We start from the raw sequence: 14,499 nt of genomic DNA, 5'->3' as shown, positions 1-14,499 counted from the left end.
GTGATAAACGCATGAAACGGGGGAAGGGGTAGAGGAACCTCCAGGACATCAGTTATTATTAATATGGAACTTTGATCAGAGTCTGGGACCTCTCAGCAGCCCAGTGTGGAAGCACCGTTGTGACTTTTCACCCCTACTGCATTTTAATGTCAAGTGGCTTAACTAGTTGAACTTGAGTGAATTTATAGTGAATTGGTAAAATGATTGCCTTCACAGAAATGGTGGTGCTTTGTAGACAGAGAGTGAGGGCATAGCACATTCTGTTGCCGTTAGTTTATAAGGTGCCGTTGATTAGACCACGTTCAGGTCCAGTCTTCTTGACTTCTTCGAATTTGAGAGCCCAAGTATTGCTGAGTCTTGGCTGCAGGTATTCAGCTGGGATATTTGCAAAGGAGGCTTAGATAGCTTTCCACATTTGCATCATATTATCACCTTTACTGGAATTGATACGGCCTGAACACTATTTTTGAATATTTTTTGCTTAACTTGAGTCCTTACGGGCTTAGAGTCCACTCCAGGTGGACCATATCTTTTACCATGATGGAAGTTTTTAAAACTTTCCTTCTCTTATTTTTTCATTTTTTCAAGATTGTTAAAAACATGTTCTTTGAAGTCTGGCTCTTTTACCCAGGCTGGAGTGCAGTGGCTCTGTCTGGGCTCACTGTAGCCTCTGCCTTCCAGGCTTAAGCCATCTTCCCACCTCTGTGTGTACCACCATGCCTGGCTAATTTTTATATATTTTTTTGTAGAGATGAGTTTTTACCTTGTTGCCCAGGCTGGTCTCTAACTCCTGAGCTCAAGCAATCCGCCCACCTTGGCCTCCCAACATGCTAGGATTACAGGTGTGAACCACTGCATGTGGGTGGTGTTTTGATACATATAATGTGTAAGATCAGATCAGGATAATTAGCATATCATCATCTCAAACATTTTTCATTTCTGTGTGTTAGGAACATTCAGTGTCCCCTTCCTTGCTATCTGAGACTATATAATGTATTACTGTTAGCCGTGGCTACCCTACAATGCCATGGGACAAAAATAATAGAACTCTTGACTAGTTTATGTGTCATCCATGGGCAGGTACCATGCTCATCTTCCTGTTATTATTCCAGTTTTAGTATATGTGCTGCCTAAATGAGCACAGAAATTCATTTTAGCTGTAAGTTTGTGCTGGGCAGATTATCCAAGAAGAGTGCCCATGTAATCTAATAGTTCTGAAATAGCCTTGTGAATGGCAGATCCTCTGACCTCCCTTGTCTGTTCTGCACCCAGCCTGCCAGCTTTGGCTTTTCCACTGATGTTTTTGTGGGATGCAGTGGACCCCAGAACAACAGGACTTTAGATTTCAAGCTTGTGACCCAGTAGCTCAGTCTGGCCAGGTTAAATTGGAATCTTAGGTTCGCTGTAGAAAGGGTCTGAATGTCTGCCAACCAGGCTGTGTGGCAGTAAAGAAGGTGATATCTGTGATGGCCTAGCATTCAAGGACTGAATCCTGCACTGATACAGGAGCTGTGTACTCCTTCCAGAAGTCATGGCCCCACTCATCATCTGAATTTGCAGGGCAGCCCTTTCCAGCATGAGAAGACTATAGTTAGCAGTTCCTTATGTAGAGGCAAACTAGGCCTCCCTGTAACCTTCATCTTATAGTTTTGTTTCTGGCTTTTAGAGCAGGAGAGTGACTCTCATCTTCTGCAGCATGAGAGTTCTTTTAGTTCTTTTTACTCACCAGCTGAAGCATTCATAACCTCTGTCAGGCACCTGCTTGGAAGTGCACGTTTATACAGTTAATCAGAATAAGTCCCGTCTTCCGTCCGTTCACATTCTAATCATCTATAATTAATTCAGCAAAAAGTGATATGTCAGGACACAGATTAAAAACAAACTCATGGGGCCCGGCACAGTGGCTCACGCCTATAATCCCATCACTTTGGGAGGCTGAGGTAGGCAGATCACTTGAGGTCAGGAGTTCAAGACCAGCCTGGCCAACATGGTGAAACCCCATCTCTACTAAAAATACAAAAATCAGCCAGGCATATTGGCGTGCGCCTGTAGTCCTAGCTATTCAGGAGGCTGAGTCAAGAGAATTGTGTGAACCAGGGAGGCAGAGGTTATAGTGAGCTGAGATCGTGCCACTGCACTCCAGCCTGGGCTTCAGAGTGAGACGACATCTCAAAAAAAAAAAAAAAAAAAATCATGGGAGTTTAGAGAAGGAAGACTGCTTTTATGGAGAAATTTGAGGAGGATGTTTTATTTTTGTTTTTAAATGAAAATAGTGGCATTTGGAGAAAATTTTCATGATGTAAATAATAACCCGCATTTGTTTAGAGCTTTATAAAATGTGTTCGTATCCAGCTTCACAGTTCGTCCTCATGATAACCTTGTAGTATAGGTATGTAACTCTTAGGAAATAAGAAGGTGAGGCTCAAAGGGGTGGCTTGGCCAAGGCAGATGGGGTCTGTGCCACATCGGAGCCCCTGTCCATGTAAGGGTGTTTGGTTGGTGGGCGTTCTTTGGGCTGTTGTTCAGTGTCTTAGGGATGTGCCTGGGTATTCGCTCCCCTCTTACCTGGCGGTCAGTACCTGTCAGCATGTACAGTTGACTCTTGAATACCCCATGCAGTTGAAATCCATATAACTTCTAACTCCCCAGAAACTTAACTACTAGTGACTACTGTTGACCCGAGGCCTTAGCAATACAGTAACGCCAACAGTTGATTGACACATATGTTGTCTGCTAAATGTATTTTATACTGTATTCTTGCAATAAAGTAAGCTGGAGAAAATCATAAGGAAGAGAAAATATATTTCCTGTTCATTAGTGGGAGTGGGTTATCATCAAGGTCTTCATCTTCATCATTGCCACATTGAGTAGGCGTAGAAGGAGGAGGAGGAGGAGGAGAAGAAGGGGTGGGCCTTGCTATCTCAGGAGTGGCAGATCTGGAAGAAAATCTGTGTATAAGTGGACCCACTCAGTTAAAACCCGTGTGGTTCAAGGGTCATCTGTATATTCTTTCATTTGTCCAACTTCCCAGTTTGAATGTAAGCCCACTGAGGACAAGGACTTAAGCTTCATTCTCATCTAGAATGTGCCTAACACAGAGATGGTGTCCGTAATTGTCTGTTGAATGAATAAAACAGTCAGTAGCCAAACAGCAAACAACTAACATTTGATAAAACTCAGCCAGAAACTGTGTATTACATTTCATTCTTTTAATAACCCAGTGAGAAAGTATGACTACTTTTCTTTTACTGAGGAACTGAAACTCCCTGAAGTTTCACAGCCAGGAAGTGGCTAGATAGGGGCTCATTCAGATCTGCTGTAGAGCCGGTGTGCTCAGTCAGCGTGCTGCGCCCTCCACGGTCGCTTCATAGAGTTCATTCCCTGGGCATCTGCGCACTAAAGGTCATGGTTTTTTGGTCCGGAGAGATTGGGAATGTTTAAAATGCCTGTGGCCTCATCAGGGAGGAGGCAGCCCCTGATGAGGCCACAGCAGGGGCACAGCCATCTGGGCAGCCCAGCCCTCTGAGTTTGTTCTAAGTATAAGGAAAAGCCTACCATTTATATTCCAAAAAGAGCCCCTTGGTGGCACCTCACACAGGAGGGCTCAGGCAGTGTTGGTTGAGTGGGGAACCAACTGCCTTGTTCTCCACGTGTAAGCCACATGTGGGCAGGCTCTCTGAGGGCGGTGAGCCCTCTGTGCACACAGAAGCGCCTGATTAGGTCCTGTGGTTCAGTCATGCTATAAGGAGACATAAAAGGAGTGAGGTCCAGTCCATCCGCTGCACCCCATGCTGTGTCCCCACCAGGCTGGGGCCTCATAGACAGACAACTTTTCTCAGGTTGTACAAAGGCCCCTGTTGGACACTTTTGTCCCTCTATGATGGTTTTACCCCTGCTGGGATGAACACTAAACCTGAGAGGATCTCCGAGGAGCAGCTTAGGTGAAGATTGCCGAGGGTGTGACAGCGTACTGTCACTCCACTCAGAGACCTCTTTGGTCCTGAGCGTCAGTGTTGCTGAGCTTTCTTTCTCTGTCTTTTGAGAGGTGAAATCCACAGTGAGGGGGGAATTTATCAGATCCTCAGCTTTTAGCAGATTTAATGGAGCAGCTCTCCTAATAACTGGTTTTTGTTCTCGTGGGCTATTGTATTTTTCTTTTTTTTTTTTTTAAAGTGCTTTCTATATTCTCCAAAAAATGGGGTGATATGAAATATACTTAATTTATATATAAATATATAAAACATTTAAATATTTCATATATTTATATAAATTTTTATATTTATATAAATATATTTTAGAATATATACATAATGAGTTTTGCTGAATGGTTCTCCTTTGGTTCAGTCATAGGTGCTATAAGGAGATACAAAATCAACATGACGTCCTTGCCTTCTAGAAGTTTATCATTGGAAATAGAAGGAAAACAAGCAGGAAATGTTTTCTTTAAAGAGCAAAAATGGTAAACAGAGGCAGTGCTCTGCTGTCTGATCTCTGTGAAGCATGGGGCAGTCAGGTGGGACCTGAGTGGGCCTTGAAAGGCAAAGTTGTCTGGTTGGGGGAAACATGGTCAGCAGAAGTCTGGAGTTGGGAGTGAGAAGGGAATGTACAGAAGAGCAACCTCTGCCTTGCAGAGGGCACAGCCCTGTAGCTGAGAAGCCAGTTGTGAATTTCCAGCAGGAGCCTGCTCCCCTGAGTCTGACGCCTGAATCTCCCAGGGATGCCTGGAGCTCCTGTGGCTCCAGCCAAAGTTGGGATGAAGTGGCTGCTGCATTAGCAGTTCTCCTTGTGTGACGCCTGCTGAAGCCACTCAGATGCCCTGCGCCTCAGTTCCCATATTTACAGTCTACCCTCTCTGATAGACTTGCGAATGCAGCTGAGCTATAATGAATATAAATGTGTTTTTAAAATGTAATCCTTCTTCTAATGCAATTAACCTGAAGCTGGATATGAGCACCTCCCTATAATGTTGGAAAGCAGAGTCCCTGTATTGGATATAAAAGGCAAGAAGATCAAACAGAAAGGCCTGTTCACAGTGAGGGGGAGAGGACTAGGCCCCAAAGAGCCTTCAGCAAGCCTTGCTAGGCAGTTGGGAACTTACCCTGCAGGGGACGCATGGTCAGACCAGCACTGGTTTGTTGCTTGCTTAATGACAGCCTCAACAGCAGGGAGGTGGAAGATTTGGAGGCCACAAGACCAGTTAGCCTGGTGAATCTTGAGAAGCACCTGTAGGTAGAATTGACAGGATTTGGTGACAAACTGGATGTGAAGAGTTTGAGAGATGAGGATGATCTTGAGGATTCTGGAATAAATTGGTTTTAAGTTTATCTTGCTCATAACATGTCTTTACTAACCTTTCTCTGTTTTGAAGCTTTGTGGTGTAGAAAAGTTTGTCTTCACTGCTAAATTCCTAGCTTATTCTAGCTTGTCTAAACCCGAGACACACGCAAGAAATCTGTGCTTTGCATCTGAGCTTTCAGTTCAGACAGGTTTATTTTATTCTTCAGAATATATATTTGAAACCTTTTGTATGCAAAAGTCAAGCCTGGAGCAAATTTTTATTGTTAAATTACAAGCTTCTGAAAGTGAAGGTTTTAATGGAAGTGCTCACCCAACCTTAACCGTAGTGACACACACATAGTAGCATATCTGAACGAAAAGCTGTCAGAATGAGCAGATTTCAATTTAAATATATCAGTGATTTCAAGACCAGCTCTAATGAGTTTTAAAATCTTTATGTCAGTCTCATGTTTTTTCCTTAAATGCTCCGAAGTCATCTAAAATTAATCAGCCAGTTTTTATTTGATAGTTTTCGACAGAAATGCTGCCATCGGCTGGGAAGTCCTTGTTCTTGTGTGCCTTTTCTTCGGTTAGAGTGAGTTAGTGGCTGTGGTTTCTGGAACCAGAAGGACATTGGCTTCTCATTAATAGGTGTGTAGACTGACCTGAGGGACTACTTAGATACAGTTAACTGGTATCTAAATGCAGACACTGTGTCAAGTGAATACAGACGATGCATTGACGAAGGAAGAATTTCAGTAAATGTAGATGTGAAGTAGAGTTTCTTTGGGTTACTGAAGTGCTGGGCCAAGTTACATTGAGGGTTTTGGAATAGTATTCCAAAACTGAAAGAGATTTATTGAGGAGAATCAATCTTTCTCTGTGTCACACACACGCACGCACGCGCATGCACACACACATCATATCACACCGTCACACACAAGTCTCGCTGATCTAGTGCTTTTTCTTTTTTGGCAGTACCTACTATCAAGCACCACTGATGTGTGAAGAACATTGTTAAGTACTGGGATTGCAGAGAGGTGCTGGTGTAGTTTCTGTTTGCAAGGAAAACCCCATGCAGTACATGATGTAATTGCATTGGGGGCGGTGGGGGGGAGTCACCCAGAGGCAGGGAAAGCAGCAGAAAGAGGGAGTCAGGAAGACTTCACAGAGGTAGGACTGGTGACTGAACCCTGAAGATGACGTAGGAATTAGCCTGGTGGAGGGTGGAGGGCACAGCACATGGCTACACAGTGGGACTGGAGTGTGGTGTGCACAGGGAGGTGGCAAGGTAGACAGGCTGGAAGGCAGGGAACGGAACTGTTGAGGTAGCACTTTACTCAATGCCAAGATCCACACTGACACAATTCCACTGAATCTCTGCAGGCCTGTGAGGCCTGGATACTGCTGTTCTCACTTGCCAGTAAGGAAATTGAGGCCTATTTGCTGTCCTGTTTCTAGACTTCAGTTCATACCTGGTTGGTGATAACCCCCAGACTTAATCTCATATCTAACTGAACTATCTTCACTAGCCGCTGGACTTTGCTGACTTCATCATGTAACCATGGGAGCTGATCATTCATTTCATAAACATTTATTGAGTACCTTCTGCTCACCTACTACCGATTTATATTTCAACTCAAGCTGTAGAAGTGTTTTAAACAGTGGAGGGAGGTGCTCAGGAATCCTGCTTAAATGGAGGGACCTAAACCAGTACTGGCACATAGTAAGAACCCAGGGAACACTCACTGGATAAAAAAATACATCTGTGTGGGGTCATGAGCAGTAGTGACTGTGTTGTTTGCAAAAAAAGTGTCATTAAAAAAAAAAAAACCCAGCCAGGAAGGCTCACCATCTCTTATTTCCCCATCTTTGCTAGAGACATGGGTACAGAGAAAACAAGGAAAACAAGGTCATGCTCAATGATAAATGGCAGCTAATACTCATTGTTCATACTGGAAAGACTATAGGGAATGGTAGGGACTGTGGCAAATGCATGTCCTGTGTGGGGAAGCCAGCTGCTACTGAGACCCAGGTGATTAAATCCATGTGGAAAAACAGGCCTCATGTTGGCAGAAGTTCTATGTTAAAAATAAAGCCAAACATCAGATTTTTGTGGGGGAGATTCCTGGGTTTTAAATATTAACTCAATATTTTAAAACAAACGGAAATACAACACAATGTGGATCCATTAACTGTGTCTAAGAGCCACCTGATTACACAACCTTTGGCTCAGAAAATAAGCTCAAACCACTCAGCTTGACACACAAACTGCTTCATGGTTTTGTCTGTACCGCCTTCTGCATTTCCCGCTTCGTTTCTGATGCTCCACAGCTACTCAGGCTAAACTTCAAACTTTTGCATGGATCTACCTCCCCCTTTCGTGACCTCATGCCTTTTGTACCTGCTGTTCCTTGTAGTGCCCTTCCCTGGCTGATTAATTCTGTAAGTAATTTATTCTTAAAAATCTATGCCCAAGTCATCTCTTGCTTCAAGCCTTTCACAACCTCCCTGCCCCCCACCATCAGGCAGACACAGAGTTCCATTTCTCTGGTCATTTTCAGCAAGGCACTCGGTTCTTACAGACCTTAATCAGAATCTCTTGTAATTATCCATTTCATGCCTACCTTCCCAGTTCATTCCTGAAGCTGTGTCTGTGTGTTCCCGGCACTTAGCACGGTGTTTGTCCCTGGGTCCATGCCTCGTAATTATTGTTTGAATAAATGACTAATGAAAAAAAAAGCAAGGGCTGGGACGGGGGGGCGGGGGTCGGGGCAGTTGCGGGAAGCAGAGGGGCGGTTCAGCTGTCCCTCGGCTGAGGCAGAGCCTGCCGTCCACGGCCTCCGACTCTGCAGTTCGGAGGACCTGGAGAACGGGGAGACCCGGGGCAAAGTGGCCCCGGGGAGGAAGCCGACTTGGGAGCGGGCCTTGGCGCGTTCGCCCCGCGGCTGGGGCAGTTACGGCTCCGACCCGCGCTTCCTGACGCAGAGAACCCCGTGCTCCGCCCTCGCTGCTGGTCCCGCGCTGGAGCGGCAGGTCGCGGCCTCGCTCGTGCGAGTCGCCGCGGTCCCGGTGCACGCAGCCACCGCCACCGGCCTCAATTTTTTTTTTTTTCCCCTTTACGTATTTGTTTATCAAAACGTTCACAAACCTGACCTCACTCACCAACACACACACACACACACACAACCAGGATACACACACCAGGCCTTATGAAAGGCTATCAAGTACTTAGAAGGACAGGAAGGAATGAACACACCCAGGTAGACTTTTGGTTTCATTTGCAGGAGTTCCTGGAGGGCTCTGGTCCCACAACCAGGGAAGGAGGAGGCAGAGCAAGGCCATAAGTAAGAGTGCTGGCCTAGCCTGCTTTGGTACATCATGGTGCATCCTGCCTGCGGCCTTGGCAGCATCTGCTCCCGGCCCTTAACCATCAGCAGGAGCAAGGAGGGCGGGGCCCAGCGGCCGGTGCAGGCAGGCCAGATGGGCAGCCAAAGGTCTCCAAATATCCCCAGAGCCCTGCAGGGCACGAGGTAAGAACGGGCCAGACGCAGCAGACCCCAGCTGTCCATGTCTGAGGGCACAGTCTTTTTCCTCGTCCGAACCTTTAGGGAGCGCGAGGTGCCCTCCCGCACCAGTGGCTTCCTCTTGATCACACGCAGGCTCTGGCTGCGGCTCAGGGGCTTCTCTCGGGGCCGGGCTGGCATCCGGGGGACCGCCTCAGTATCTGACCAACAGTCATCCTCCGTGTTGCTGTCCTGCAGGCCCCCGTCCCGGTACCCAATGGGTGGCCTCCGGTGGAGCACCTGGTCCTCTGGGTAGAGGGCGTCCTGTTAGGCAGGAGCGGGTGCATCGGGGATGGAGCGCAGGTCCTGCATGGAGAAGCTCAGCAGCCTGCCGGCCAGCGCCCCCTGACTCTTGCTGGCAGCCTGCACAGCAGCCGAGGCGGCAATGTTGAGGCCCCGCTTCCCGAAGCTAAGCATGGTCTCGTAGCTGCGCTCCTTGGCCTCCACGAGGTATGCGTCGATCTCCTTCTCGTGGCGGGACAGGGATGGGTGGACAAACTTGAGGTAAAGCAGGCTGGCGCCCTTGGTGTAGGGCGAGAGCAGCCACAGCACAAAGGCCATCTTGATCTCATAGTAGAAAGGGAACCAGGAGATAAAAATGTCGGTGACGATCTCTGCTACCATGAAGAGTGCAAAAACGATCCAGTACATCATCCACCGCACAGCCCGAGTCCATGCGGGTGCAAGACAATGCCAGTGATGGGGAGAGCATCTCGGACTGTCCGCCCTTGCAGGAGCTGCTACTCACAGCCGCCGACGTCTTGGACCTGCAGCTGCCCATAGTCCTCTGATTTTATTCGGAAAGTGGGGTTGGGGAGGGCAGGACAGGGCAGGTACGGCCGTGGAAGAGTGAGGGAGATAGCCTGTGTGCCGAGTCTTGCTTCTGCCAAATGAGTTTTTCCTATTAAGATCATCTTTGGACTAGGAAGCAACAGGAAAAAAAAAAAAAAAAAAAAGGCTGGGTGTTTATCACTTTTAATGAAAAGCCCCCATTGCCGCCTCACCCAGCACCAAGCCCTTCGATACTTTCTGCTATCGACACCCATCTCTCACGTTTTTAGAATTTGTCTTTGGAAACCTTTTTCTCCTGGGGTGATCTCTCTCACCCTGCTCCCGCCTCACTCTGCTCTTGGCAGTCAGCAGACAGGGCTGGTGGCTGGGACTTTGCACCCCATCCTAGCTCCAAGCTTCCCACTCTGGGACTTGTATTTGGGTGGGGAGACCCGGCCTGGGCATGTACCTGTTATTCATTGTTTCGCTTTTCTGGCCCAGTCTGAGGCTCAAGTGAGGAAAGGGAGGCTGGGTTTTTATTACTTAGTGAATTTGGTGTAGATTTTTAAATTTCCCTTTTGGAGAGAAAAACCAAAAAATTCACCCCACTGGTAAAGCGTGGGTCTTGGTCCCAGCCCCTGCTCAGCCTCTCCCAGTTTTTAGCTCGAATGAGGAAGGGGGTCTCTGGGACCCTGCCCCTCATGCCAGAAGCATCTTGTATTGTGTGTGTGTGTGTGTGTGTGTGTGTGTACGTGCGTGTGTGTGCCTTGAGACCCAGGACAGAGCCGTGTCCCGAGGGCTGGTTTTATCCTCCGTGTTCTTCGTGCCCTTCCCCACACTGCCTCTGTCAGGGCTCAGGGTCCCGCCTGCTGTACATGAACCCCCCTCTTTTCTTCCCCTGCTTTATACTGGGGGTCCAGGACTTCCAGCCAGAAGCCTCTGCCCTTGCACTACCTTGTCTGTCCTGCCCACTCCATGTTCCCCTGTCCCACAGCCTGGCTCCTGCCTGATAACCCCTGGTCCTCCTGACACAGGCTGCACGAATCAGGCTGGGGGCCTCCCTGTCCCCTTGCCGAGTGTGGGTGATCATATTTTGGGGGGAAATGGGGGATTTAATAAATTTCTGGTGCTCTGGCCAAAAAAACCCCATTTTTTGTTTTTAATGACACTTTTATTGCAATGTAATTCCATATCATTAAATTCACCCTCTAAAAGCATATAGTATAATGGTTCTTGGTATAGTCACAGAGTTGTATAACCTGCACCACTACCTAACTTCGGAACATTTTTATTGTCTCAGAAAGAAACTGTACCCATCAGCAGTCACTCTCCATTAACTCCAGCCCCCAGCAACCACCCGGGTGGTTTTCTGTGGATTTCTCTATTCTAGTCATTTCATATAAGCAGAATTATATGGTATACAGCATTTTGTGTCAGCTCTTGACTTAGTGTGATGTTTTTGACATTCATCCACATTGTCAGCCAGTACCTTCATTCCCGTTTATGGCTGCATAATATTCCACTGTATGGATAAAACCACATTGTTTATCCATTCATCAGTTGATGGGCATTTGAGTTTCTACTGGCCATAATAAATAACAATGCTCTGAACAAGCACACACAGGATTTTGTGTGGACATGTGTTTCCAATTTTTTTGAGTGGAAACAGCTAGGAGCTGTTTGCAAGGTCAGCACTTTTCAGCACAGTGCTAGATTTCTTTCTGGTGTGTGGGTAGGTTCTTCCTGGAGAGGCTGCCGAGAGGAATGAAAAGCACCGTAAGAGGCCCATGACGCCCCGCCCCGCCCCGCCGGCCACAGGGGCGCACACGTGGACTCCGTCCTAGGTGGATGCTCTACCGGGGAGTAGGGCCTGGGAGGGTGGAGCCACGCATGCAGAGTTCTGGAGGAATCTCTGTACCTGCTTTACTCGACTTCCAACATTTTACCTCGGCTAGAACTATGGAGAGAACTTGGACAAGTCAGAGCTTTGGGGAACCTCGTACTGATGTGCTCCTTGACCCGCCACACTTCCGCGCAATCTGCTTACAGTCGGGAGTGTGTCTTGCTCTGTTTGTGTCTCTGGGGTCTAACACTTGTGAGACGTTCCATTAATGTTTGTTGGTGCGAGGAATAAATGTCTCTTAGAGGAGGGACGTACCCTGTAAAAAAAAAAAGAGAGAAAAGCACCGTAAGAACACGATAGTGGACGACAGCAGATTTGTGTTAAGGAAAGGTCATTCCAAGCCTAACTCACTTACTTTTATTCTTTTGAATTTAAGGGAGTGCTGCTTAATCTCAGCATAACACTTATCCCCGTGCTGTAATAGGGAATGCCGTCTGAGCCTGTCTAGGGAGTACTAGTAGATGCTGTCGGGGCAGTGGGGTGCTGGTGGCCATGTCCAGGCTCTGTCCCTTACTTTGTCCTGCCTAACACTTCTGTCAGGAATGCAGAAGACCTGTTTCTGGATGATGGAACACTGAGAAGGAGAGCTCCTATGTAGACCATGCCCTTCTGGATTTAGAAACTGTTGGACACTAGCTGTTTGAACTTTCCCAGGAGTCATTTGGAAGGCAGAAGTGCAGTGGTGGTCCGGTTAGGCTTTGTGTTTCCACCCGCCTCTCATCGTGAACTGTAGTCTCCATCATTCTCGTAATCACCACGCGTCAAGGGAGAGACCAAGTGGAGGTAACTGAATCACAGAGGCGGTTCCCCCGTGTTGTTCTTGTGATAGTGAGTGAGTTGCTTACAAGATCTGATGGTTTTATAAGGGGCTCTTCCCCCTTTGTTTGGCCCTTCTCCTTCCTGCTGCCTTGTGAAGAAAGTGCCTTGTTTTCTGTTCCTCTTCCACTGTGACTGTAAGTTTCCTGAGGCCTCCCCAGCCATGCTGAACTGTGAGTCAGTGAAACTTCCCTTTTTAAATTACCCCATCTTGGGCAGTTCTTTATAACAGTGTGAGAACGGACTAATACAGGCGGGAAGACTGATGGCCAGATATTGGAGCCCAGGAGTCATCTTTCTGTGTCAGCCATTCACTGTGTACCCGTGGACAAGTCTCTCAAGCAATCTGAGCCTCGGTTTCCATACTTACTAAAAAAAAAAAGGGAAACTTGCCTTGTTTCTCCTACAGGACTGTGAAGCCAGCTGTGAAATGGAGGGAAAGATATTTCTAGATATAGAGGATGTTATAAGTGCATGTTTTACAGATGAAGCTTCTTGTCATGGCCTTTTGGGTGTGTTGAAGAGAGGATTCTTGGACTAGGTGTGAAAGAGGTTGATGGCCTGGGATAGTTCTTCCCAGTTCAATGAACTATTGAGTAACTGTTATATTCAGGGCACTCGTGGCTGTTAAAAGTACCAGCTTCAACTCTGTTCTCTTGAATCCCTAGCACAAGCTATTGGGAGGTAAGACACATGGAGAGAAGCTAAATGTCAATAAAACACTTGAATAACAGCTGATCACAACAAAGGATTTCACCAGTCGGCAAAGGATTAATTACCCAAATTCTAGGCAGAATTTGCTAAGAAAACTTTAGAGGCAGGAGAGATTCAAATGATTTATGAGTTTACTGAGTAAAAAAAATACAGCTATACTTGAAAGCAGGAAGCTATTAATGATGGCTTCCAAGTATTGAACACCATAGACTTTTTAAGTAAGATTTGTTCAGTCTATCCAGACAGTATACATGGCAAATAATACAGAAGGGTAGACTTTTGTGCATGGTGGTAAATGGTATCAGAGTAATAATGAACAGGCTTTTGACTACTTCGTTAATTCTTTTAAGATAGCCAGTATTAATAGGATAAAAATATATTAAAAGGCTGGGGCCAGTTAGTAACCTTCTGTAGCAAAGATGAGCCCATTTGGGGAATTTTATGTCAACTTTTAATTTAAAAAAATTGAGATTTAACTTGCACATAATGAAGTACATGTGTATTAAATATAGGTAGTTTTTATTCTCAAGTAGCACAGCCCAAATCCAGACATGGAACATTTCTAGCAACCTGGAAAACTCCCCACTGTTCTTTCCCTGTTGGTGCCCGACCCGTGTCAGGGGTAAGCACTCTTCTGTGGTCTTCAGGTGCTTTGTCTCCTCGTGGACTTTGCGTCAGGAGGAACATGTAGTAGGGGCCCCTTGACCTCGGGCTTCTTTGTCTCAGTCACTGAGATTCACCCATGTTGCCTGGTGTAGCTGTAGTTTATTCTTTTTGAAAATTTCTGTATAGTTTCTCACTGTATGAATGTACCACAGTTTTTCATCCATTTCTTCTGTCAACGGACATTTGAGTTGTTTCTAGTTTTTGGCTCTTACAAGTGAAGCTGCTAGAAGTAATCTTATGTTTGTCCTCTTGTGGACATTCATTTCTTCTGGGTATTCTCTTGGGAGAAGAATCACTGGGGTATTGGGTGGTTGTATGTTTAGCTTCAGTAAATGTTCATGAACTGTTTTCTGAAGTGGTTAAATCAATTTATACTCGCACCAGCAGTTCACAAGCATTCTAGTTTCTCCACTCCCTCATTAGTGCTTGGTGTTTTGGAATATTCTGATGGACATGTAGTACTATTTATGATGATTTGATTTCCATTCCTTGATGGCTAATGGTGTTGAGCATGTTTTCATTTGCTTATTAGCTATTTAGATATCCTCTTTTGGAAAATGCCTGTTCAAATCTTATGGTCACTGAAGAATTTAAAAAATACGTTTTATTTAACTCAAGATAATCTGAAATAGCTGTTAAACATGTAATCAGTATAAAAATTATTAATAGATTTTACATTATTTTTTATAAAAGTCTTTGAAATCCAGTGTGTATTTTGGGGACATACATTACATTATTAATTTGCAAAATTGTAAAACACACATAACATGAAATTGCCATTTTAAC

General features: G+C 46.0%; 1 protein-coding gene, 1 non-coding gene and 1 pseudogene across 4 annotated transcripts in view; 1 reads left to right on the top strand and 2 right to left on the bottom strand.

The window, feature by feature from the left end:
* Positions 1-14,499, top strand: part of SETD3 (SET domain containing 3, actin N3(tau)-histidine methyltransferase) — an 85,297-nt gene that overhangs the window by 35,825 nt on the left and 34,973 nt on the right. The window lies entirely within an intron of this gene.
* Positions 1,036-1,142, bottom strand: LOC118145290 (U6 spliceosomal RNA). The gene has a single exon (XR_004730416.1). It is a non-coding gene; the product is annotated as a U6 spliceosomal RNA (small nuclear RNA).
* On the bottom strand, positions 6,054-9,795 carry LOC108593569 (receptor expression-enhancing protein 4 pseudogene; annotated as a pseudogene). Its single transcript, XR_013521523.1, has one exon. The product of XR_013521523.1 is annotated as a receptor expression-enhancing protein 4 pseudogene (transcript).

This window comes from Callithrix jacchus, chromosome 8, assembly GCF_049354715.1.
Source record: "Callithrix jacchus isolate 240 chromosome 8, calJac240_pri, whole genome shotgun sequence".
NCBI classification, from domain to species: domain Eukaryota; kingdom Metazoa; phylum Chordata; class Mammalia; order Primates; family Cebidae; genus Callithrix; species Callithrix jacchus.
The sequence above is the reverse complement of the archived record's forward strand: the minus strand, read 5'-3'. Positions and strand labels throughout refer to the sequence as shown.